The sequence below is a fragment of the Mastomys coucha genome, unplaced genomic scaffold, assembly GCF_008632895.1.
Source record: "Mastomys coucha isolate ucsf_1 unplaced genomic scaffold, UCSF_Mcou_1 pScaffold15, whole genome shotgun sequence".
NCBI classification, from domain to species: domain Eukaryota; kingdom Metazoa; phylum Chordata; class Mammalia; order Rodentia; family Muridae; genus Mastomys; species Mastomys coucha.
This window is the reverse complement of record NW_022196897.1, coordinates 156,674,919-156,684,338: the sequence shown is the minus strand read 5'-3', so window position 1 is coordinate 156,684,338 and position 9,420 is coordinate 156,674,919.

The following is a 9,420-nucleotide window of genomic DNA, read 5'->3' as shown; positions in this document are numbered from 1 at the left end:
CCTCCCTCCCTCCCTCCCTCCCTCTCTCCCCACCTCTGCCTCTCGCACTCACCCTCACCCTCCCTCTCTGATTTTCTCAGTTTCTCTTGCTGTTGCTTTGCTCTGCTCTTGGGTGATGCAGGCTGGCTTCAAATACCCTATGAGGCCAAGCTTGATTTTTGAACTTTTAATCCTGCCTCCATCTCCTGAGTGCTGGGGTCACAGCCATGTGCCACCATGCCCAACTCTTTTCACATACCAATCTTGATCCCGTTTCATTACTTAGTAGCTGGCCCTCAGGTCCTATACCACAAAGATCCAATTCTAGAAACTGCTCTTGCCTGTATCATCAAGTGTAGAACCACCAGCTGGGTAGTTCAGCCTGTTGTGATCATTGCGCAGCTCCAGAAAGACCACACCAGACTAAACATGAAGTTCCACATGAACTTTTTTGAGAGAGAAAAGGGCAAGGTGGTGGTAGAAAGAGAAGAGGGGAAAGAGAGTGAGAGATCAGAAGGGACTTCCTTTATATATGGATGGTGATGTGGCCACAGGTAAAGATGGGAGGTGAGCCAAGTGGATGCTGGGAATATGGTGGCTGTTGCCTTGGCAACAGGTGTGCAGGTCATGCTGTCGCCTATGTGATGTCTCGAGTTTCAGAGGTTCTGATACCAACACAGCCCACGTCAGCTTTCCCAGAGCCTCTGCTCTCTTCCATCCCTTCAGCCTCGCCCCTCCAAATCATGCACACCTACTCTGCTTCCCCTGCCTCCCTCCCAGTAACTCTCTGCCTGTCCCCTCCCATACACCATGCAGAGCTCAGCTCTAGCTTCCTCCAGGTGACCCAGATTCTGTCCACAGACTCTGATCCTGGGAACAGGACTCATTAAAGCTGATTTCTGGGGAGTCCTAGAGACAGACTAGGGAGTGGGCGAGACTCCCGGAGTCCTGAAATTTAGGCTGTGTCATGGGAATTTCCTCCTAGGCTTGTCTGGCTCTCACTGTATTCAGGCACAATGGCAAGGTCACTTCAAGGATTGTCTTTAAGGAGAACTACAGGTGTCAGCCACTAGGAGCAGAGCACAGAGACCTGAGAAGGCCAACAGATACGAAAGGAGCAGCAGAGGGTCAAACTGGGGAGAGAACAATGCCTGCCACCCCTTTCCTGCTCATGAGAAGGTCACCTAGGCACTGACCCTGACCTCCACAGTTAGAATCACAGTAACAACTAGTGTTTAGGAATTCTTCCTGTGGGTAAAAGAGAGTGATCGGTAGAGGAACTTCCAAGCAGGTGATAGAATAAGGCAGGCTGCAATGGCCATTTAACCAGCTTTAACCTGTGCCCATCAGTCATTCCTACTGGGAGCACAGAGCTGCCCGGGAGAATGAAGGTCATTTGGACCCAGCAATCCCAGCACAGGCACAGCGGTAGACAGGAGATGGACTCCACTCCAGCTTCATTTCTGGTGCATATCTCAAATGGGATGCTGTGACAGTTTTTAGATTCTCGGCCCAGGGAGTGGCACTATTAGAAGGTGTGGCCCTGTTGGAGTAGGTGTGTCACTGTGGGTGTGGGCTTAAGACCCTCACCCTAGCTGCCTGGAAGTCAGTATTCTGCTAGCAGCCTTCAGATGAAGATGTAGAACTCTCAGCTCCTCCTGCACTATGTCTGCCTGGATGCTGCCATATTCTCACCTTGTTGACAATGGACTGAGCCTCTGAACCTGTAAGCCAGCTCCAATTAAATGTTGTCCTTTATAAGAGTTGCCTTGGTCATAGTGTCTGTTCACAGCAGTAAAACCCTAACTAAGACAGATGCTGATGGCAGACAGTGCAGAGAAGAACTGCTGATGCTCTGCTGTGTGGTTTGTAGGACTGAGGAACGGAGCATAGGTGGAGCCTTCCCCTGACCAATCACATGCTCTGTTTTCACAGGTGGAGCCTCCCCCGATCCAATCGCATGCTTTGTTTTCAAAGCAGAAACTCAAGCCTCTTCTAACGCTGTTGATGTGGATTCAGGAGCTTCAGTCTAAGGGTACAAGGGCTCTGCTATAACCCTTAGAAGCCGTGTCTCTGCTTGCTGATTTCCAAACCCAAATCCCCAATGTCCTTTTGTTCTATCTCCCTGGCCTTCAAAGTCTAAGCTGGTGTAGTGAGGAAAATCTGGCTCCCAGAAGAGATGACCTCACCCGGGCTTCTGCCATAGAGAAACCATTTCTTAGCCATATGATGGGAGGTGTCCACTATTAAATGGAAACTAGTATACTTTGTGTCCCTGTGTTCTCACGAGGCTTAGAAGAAACTGGGATGTATTTTGCTCAGGGCTTGCCTCGGAGGAAGAATGGTGTCAGACGTCGTATGTTCTGGATCAAAGACATGAAAACAAAGTGCACCCCTTTATAGGGGCAAGGCATCAGACGAGGTGCTCCGGCCCTGGAGGCAACAGGAATACAAGCATAATCAGGTCTCTCTAAAATAGCTGAGATCTAAGGGGGTGGGTGGGAGCAATTCAAACTTTAATTCTTATGGGAAATTACCAGGTCAGTTAACAATCACCATTTTTAGTCCCGATGCTTTATGTCAAATTTTAAGCTAAATACTAAAAACTAAAAATCCACACATTAAATTTGACATACGGTATGTGGTTCCACTATGGATGCCCACACACAGTATTTCTGAGTCCATCCATTCATTCCTCCAGTGTGATGAGCTGGCATTCTGTCAGGAGCATCCATCAGTGTTAACTTGCTGGAGGTGTGTGTGGCTAAGTGGGCTGTAATCTGTCACTGTTAGTCCTTTTAATGCTCAGATTGTCCTGATTTAGCCAGTATGATCTCTTCAAATAGATGCAGGGGGAGCGCTCAATGTGCTGCAGTTTTGAGCCCTTCCATCTCCAGGCACAAGAAGATGCCATGATCCACTCTTCTACGCCTGCCTCAGCCCAAGAAGCCTCTCCCCCCTTTAACGAGTCCAAGTTTGTTTCAGTGGAAAATGGCTTTCAGAAGCCAAGACCTGGGTCGTGGGTGTGGCAGTCTAGATACTGTGAGCATGACTTAGGAAGTGGTGTGTGGAGGGGATGGGGGGAGGAAGCGACAGACAGACATTCAGAACATCTAGGTGAATGGTATATCTGAATTCTTTGTTTTGTTCTTGCAGCTTCTCTGAAATTGTGTCAATATAATAGATCTCAGACACAGTGAGGAACAGACCAGCAGTTCTGTTAGGGGCCAGGGGTGAGTGCAGACGCAGGTAGCTTTGCTCTGAGCACAGGTTCTTCCCTGTGGGATGCTGGGCAGAAGATTTCAATCTGTCTGTGTTTGAATTTTCTTACTTTCATAGACACCACGGTGTTCTTGATAGCGTTATGGAGAGAATAAATGAAAAACAACATTCCATACCCCTGAAGCCGACCTTTCTCTTTTAAGGGCCATGAGTGACAGTCTGTCTGTCTGTCTGTCTGTTGAGTTGACTGATTTATTCTTACATTAAAATTTAACATGTGGAAGGCAGGATGAACCTGGGCACATTCCTCATGGAAAACAGATCCAGTCTGTGTGATTCAAAAGCCCAGAGGCAAATTACAAGTGGGGCTCGTGCCTGTAATCCTACGATTCAGGAGGTAACGGTGAGAGGATCAGGAGTTCGAGGTCATCCTCAACTACACAGGGAGTTTAAGGCTAGCCTGCCTATAAAAGACCCTGTCTCAAAACAAAACAAAAGACAAACAAACAGACAAAAACCAAAAACAAACAGAAAAGGCTGCAGACAGTGAATGACCACCAAGAGCCAGCTCCATACTCATTCTGGGCATGAGCTTCCAGCCTTGACCAGGCTTCCCTGCTTAGGTCTCCCGCCATGCCTGACTCCTGACACCTGCTGATTTTTTTCTTTGATGTTTCAGTTCTTGATGTATTCACCAACAAACTAAAATGTACTAATTAAGCAGTGTGTTGGTTGGTGTTATCTACTTGACAGAATCTAGAATCTCCTGAGAGACGGGCCTCCAGGTAGGCCTACGGGGAATGCCTTGATTGCAGTAATTGAGTGGAGAAGACCCACCCAGTTTGGGTGGTGCCACTCCCTGGACAGGATCCTAGACTGTAAAAATGGAGAATGGGCAACGAGAAGCAGCATGCATCGCCCTCTTCGGCCTGTAGATGCGTTGTACCAGGTACTTCAAGCCCACAGAGCCTTCACTTCCCCTCACGACAGGCTGTACCGTGTCAGAGTGGGGCAAGAAATGGGAAAAGGAAGGAAAACACCTGGTTACAGCACTGCAGTCTCTCCAAGAAGCCGGGAGTCTGCCTATTGTACGAATAGCTTGGAGAAGTCACGCATCCTGCCTGGAGAACTGCGGTGAGCAGGAACCTTGGGCTCACACTCCGGGCTCCACAGTACTTTTTGATTTTCTCACACTCCGTGGCACTTGAGGTACCTAAGTGGGTCAAGAGCCTGTCATCAACTGTCCAGGATAAGCTGAGTGGCTAAGAGCCAAGACTCCACTTCTGATTCAGACCCATGTGTTCACTTGTCTCTGATCTCCTGAACGGGACCTTGACCTCAGTGGCAGAAACCACTTAGTGCCAGCCCTCATCGCTGCTGACTGCTAAACCTCTTTTACCAGGGACACTCGATGCTCGTAGACCTCTCAGTCGCCCTGATGTCTCAGCGCCAACCTTCTACATAGCAGCCGTGCGGAGTATCAGAGCTGTCAAATGGCTTAGATTTGCCCAGCAGAACCTTTTCCCTGATGTATTTATTTTCCCCCCAGTAAAAACAGCATAAGATGCTCTTAGTAAACCTGGAGCAAAATGGTGAGGTGCCAGGGTTGCCCTAGACCATGGGAGCTAAGAGGGCAAGATGTAAAAATTAGTAGAGAGACCTGTCTCTACATACTCAGAAAGTGGATGGTTTGTTTAGTCTTCTATATTCATTATACTCTCTTGTTTTAAATTTCTTTTACCATTTTTATTGTATATATTCATATTATATTTGTTTCCCTTTTAATAAGTAGAATATATTTTTCAGTTCATTTATCGTAATGGTTCTTCAGTTACTTGCCGGGATCTCTTCACCTCAGATATGGTCTGCTGGGGGCTGTAGATATCTTCTTGCTTGTAGCATGTGCTGGTTGATGATCACAGTCATCTCCACAGGACTTAGACTAACCATGGAAACGCACTTTGGGTGTATCCTTCAGTGTTTTCAGTTAGGTTTGATTGAGTAGGGAACACGTGTGGTACCACCTTGTGGACTGGAGTCCTGGTCTGGATAAAGAGGCGACAAACTGAGAACTGACTTCCATCTCTCTCTCTCTCTGCTTCCCTCTGTGTCCATCCCATCATACTCCCGCCGCCGTACCCTCCCCACCGTGATGGACTACACCCTCAAACCATGAGCTGGAATGAACCCTTCCTTCCTCAAGGTCTTTTGCCTCAGCAGTGAGAAAAGTCCCGAGCACACACCAACACCAGCTGCTTGGTGACAGTGTCCTGAAACAGCCCTGAGGAGCCTCTGAGATTGAGGTGGGAAGGCAGGATGGAGGTTCCCCGAATAGTGGGCGATGCTTTGACAGTACCAGAAGAGGAGGTCAGCCTGCTTTCCTATTTTCTCACCCAGAACAAAAATATTCTTGATAGTATAGCTAGAGCTACCAAAGCATGAGCTTACCTTTTTCAAGGACCTACTGGGTAGCTCGTGTAGCTCAGGCTGGCTTCGAACTTGTGATTCTTACCTACCCTTTCAAGGGCTAGTGTGTGGTACCTCCCTTGGCTTCCAAATATAGTGAATTCCAGGCCAACCAGAGCTACATAGTAAGAGCCTGTCTCAGAAAACTGAAGCAAAACAAAGCAAACCCAAAAGACAGAACAGCAACAACAAAAAAGCAAACCCATCTACAAACTCTCTCATTTCTCACGGAAATGAAACAATTAAAGCAAGAAACCCAGAGATGGACAAAAGGAGAGACACTTGAGTTTTGGGGTCATGGTGATGTTTTTGGGGTCATGGTGATATAGTTCTTATTCAGAAACAGAGGCAGGTTGGTACTTCAAATGAACAACTGGAATTCTAAAGGCAAGGGCACACAAGGGTCCAGGGTCCAGGGGACCACGGCTAGACCTCGGCTAGAGAAACAGCTCTCCTTGAGACTCCTAACCTGTTATTCAACCTGCTTCATCTTTTAAGAGTTTCCGGAAAAATCCTGCTGAATCTTCCTTTGGACAAGCATCATGTCAACTTGCCAACGCATTCCAAGGTTCACTAGCAAGTGACCTGGAAAAAAATTCATATTAAGACTTTAAAAGTCTCCAAGTGCCGGAAAAAGCTTAAAATAGTTAACCCATCAACCAACCTAGAGTGAAGTGCAGAAAGCTTGCCCAGCATACTCCTTAGCGGGAGCAGAGAAAGAAAATCAAAAACATCCTAGGAAGAGCGGGCAGTGCCAATGTGCAGGTCAATATAAAACTTCGTAGGCAATGAGTAACTACCCTGTCGATTCTAACAAAATCTCATTTTACCCACAAATTTTGGATGACTTTTAGCAAGAGACCTTGGAAGTTTGCAAAGAACACCGATCTTGTAAAAAGAAAAACAAATTGAGTAACTTTTTTTCCTTTTCTTAATGTTTTAAATTATCTATGCCTTAAAACATGACTTGAATCTCACTCATAAAACTGCACAGGTAAGGATATGTATGGCCCATCATATAATCTGCAGTACTCAGAACAAAATAAACATGAGAGATTCTAAATTTCTAAAAAACTAAGAACTTCAGGATGGCAACAACTAAGCAGTAAATGCGACCTGAGGTCTCTGTAAGCGCATGTACCCACGAGCCAGCCTGCTCCACGGCGCAGGTGCCCACCAGCCAGCCTGCTCCACGGCGCAGGTGCCCATGAGCCAGCCTGCTCCACGGCGCATGTGCCCACCAGCCAGCCTACTCCAGAGCGCATGTGCCCACCAGCCAGCCTGCTCCACGGCGCATGTGCCCACGAGACAGCCTGCTCCAGAGCGCATGTGCCCACGAGACAGCCTGCTCCACGGCGCATGTGCCCACCAGCCAGCCTACAGACATCTTTATTATCTAATCAGGGATAATTTGGAGGCAAGGTTTACACAACAAAAGCTGATATACGTGAGGATCTGCCCATCTTGGAGCAACCAGATCTTGGGGTACAGAATTTAGCATGTGATTACACAGCAGCACCAGACCAACCCCCTATATCTCATGGGTTTTTTTTTTTAAACACCTTATAATTGTAAGGGATTTTATCCTTAGCGTTGTTTTTAGTGTCTTCCCTAGCTCTCAAAAAAATAGATTACAGCTGTTAGTTTTTAAAGGGACAAATCTTTGGGGGTTGTGTTTCCTCTCAATAATGAATGCCTCTGTTTCTTAAAGATTTATTTAAATTATCAGTACATGTGTGGGTATGTGCACAGGAGTCTACAGCAGCCTGCAACATCAGATCTCCCACGGGCTGGAATTACAGGTGTCTATGAACTGCCCAATGTAACACAGGTAATCAAAACCCAATGCCAGGGCTGTCTGCAAGAGGTCAGTGCTCTAACCACTGAGCAGCTCTCCAGGCACGGACATTTTCTTTCTATGTTTCTTTAGTTGATCCTTTTCCCGACCCCTCATTTCTCTGGTCTAGGAATTAAAGGCAGGGATCAGACTCTTTCCTTCCCAAATGGGATGACATAAAAGACATAGTTGTTTCGACATTTTTGATGGGTTATATGAACGAAGGAGAAGACTGAGGATGTAAACAGCACATTACAAACTGTGATGTCAATCTCAGCCATAACTGTTTCAAACTGTTCTTGGAAAACTGCCCTGGAGCCCAAACTCATGCTTAGACCCTTCCAAAGATGAATGCCGCTGGCACACCGTTGCTCACACAAAATTTCCCCTGCAAATAAAGTTAAAAAAAAAAAAAAAAAAAAACTTAAAACAGCCCTTCTAAAGTGTTTGATGAGAGTTACAGAATTTACAGCTATGAATAATGGGTGCTTAACAAAACTTTATTTAAAAATGAGCAGCTCTGCGTATCATTATCCTAGTTTGCTTAGCCCGTGTCCTGAGGCAACTCGGGGATGAAGGGGTTTTAGCAGCAGGGGTACAATCATCATCAGGTGCCAATGCAGGGACCAGGGAAGAAGCTTCCAGAAGAAACCATAGAGGAGCACTGGTAACTGACTTGCTCCCAGGCTCACGTTCAACCACAGCCCAGCCCCCCTGTCCAGGGAAGGAGCAGCCCACATCAGTCTGGGCCCACCTATGCCATTTAGCAATCCAGAAAATGCCCCACAGATATGGACACAGGCTACCCTGGTAGAGGACGTTCCACAAGTGAGATTTCCTATCCTTGTGTTTGTCTAGGTTTTGTGTTAAGTTGACAAAAATTAACATATAGCATATGCATGCACACACATGCACACACACACACACACACACACACACACGTACACCACACCCAAGGTTCAGAGAATACTATGGAAGTGAGGAAGGGAAAATTAAAACAGCAGGAGTATGTGGAGGATTGCTTTAAAATGGTGTCTTCCAAATGTGACAAAACAAAAAAATCCTTCATCATACAGACTGCAGTGTAGGAAAAGTGAGATGTACATACATAATACACACACACACACACACACACACACACACACACACACACATATATATATATACATTGTTATGCCCAGTTTTTGGGAACCCCAGAAGAACGTCAGGAAGGAGAAGAAGGAGGAGGAGGAGGAGGAGGAGGAGCAACAACAACAAAACAACTACAACTAGGGTCTTTAGAGCACCTAGGCTTGTGTGGGAACTGGGAAAGTGCTTTGGCATTTCTGACATGGTGGAAAACCTCAAGTACTCAGTTACCTGGACAGGGCTCCTGCTTTCCTTGAAATTCTTTCTTCTCCTTCTCCTCCTCCTCCTCTTCCTCTTCCTCCTCCTCCTCCTCCTTTTCCTCTTCCTCCTCTTCTTCCTCCTCCTCTTTCTCCTTCTTTTCTTTCTCCTCCTCCTCCTCCTCTTTCTCCTTCTCCTCCTCCTCTTTCTTCTTCTCCTTCTCCTCCCCCTCTTCCTCCTCCTTCCCCTTCTTCCCCTTCTCTTCCTCCTCCTCCTCCTTCTTCTTCTCCTCCTCCTCCTCCTGCTTCTTTTTCTTCTCCTTCTTTTTCTTTAAGGTTTATTTATTTTATATATGTACACTAGAGCTGTCTTCAGACACACTAGAAAGGGGCATCAGATCCCATTACACATGGTTGTGAGCCACCATGTGGTTGCTGAGAATTGAACTCAGGACCTCTGGAAGAGAAGCCAGTGCTCTTAACCACTGAGCCCCTGAGCTCTTAATAATAGAAATTACACAGTGGTTTTGACCTCTTTCTATGGCCTGTCCAACAGGACCATGAGAAGAAATGACATAAAAGGGGACCCAT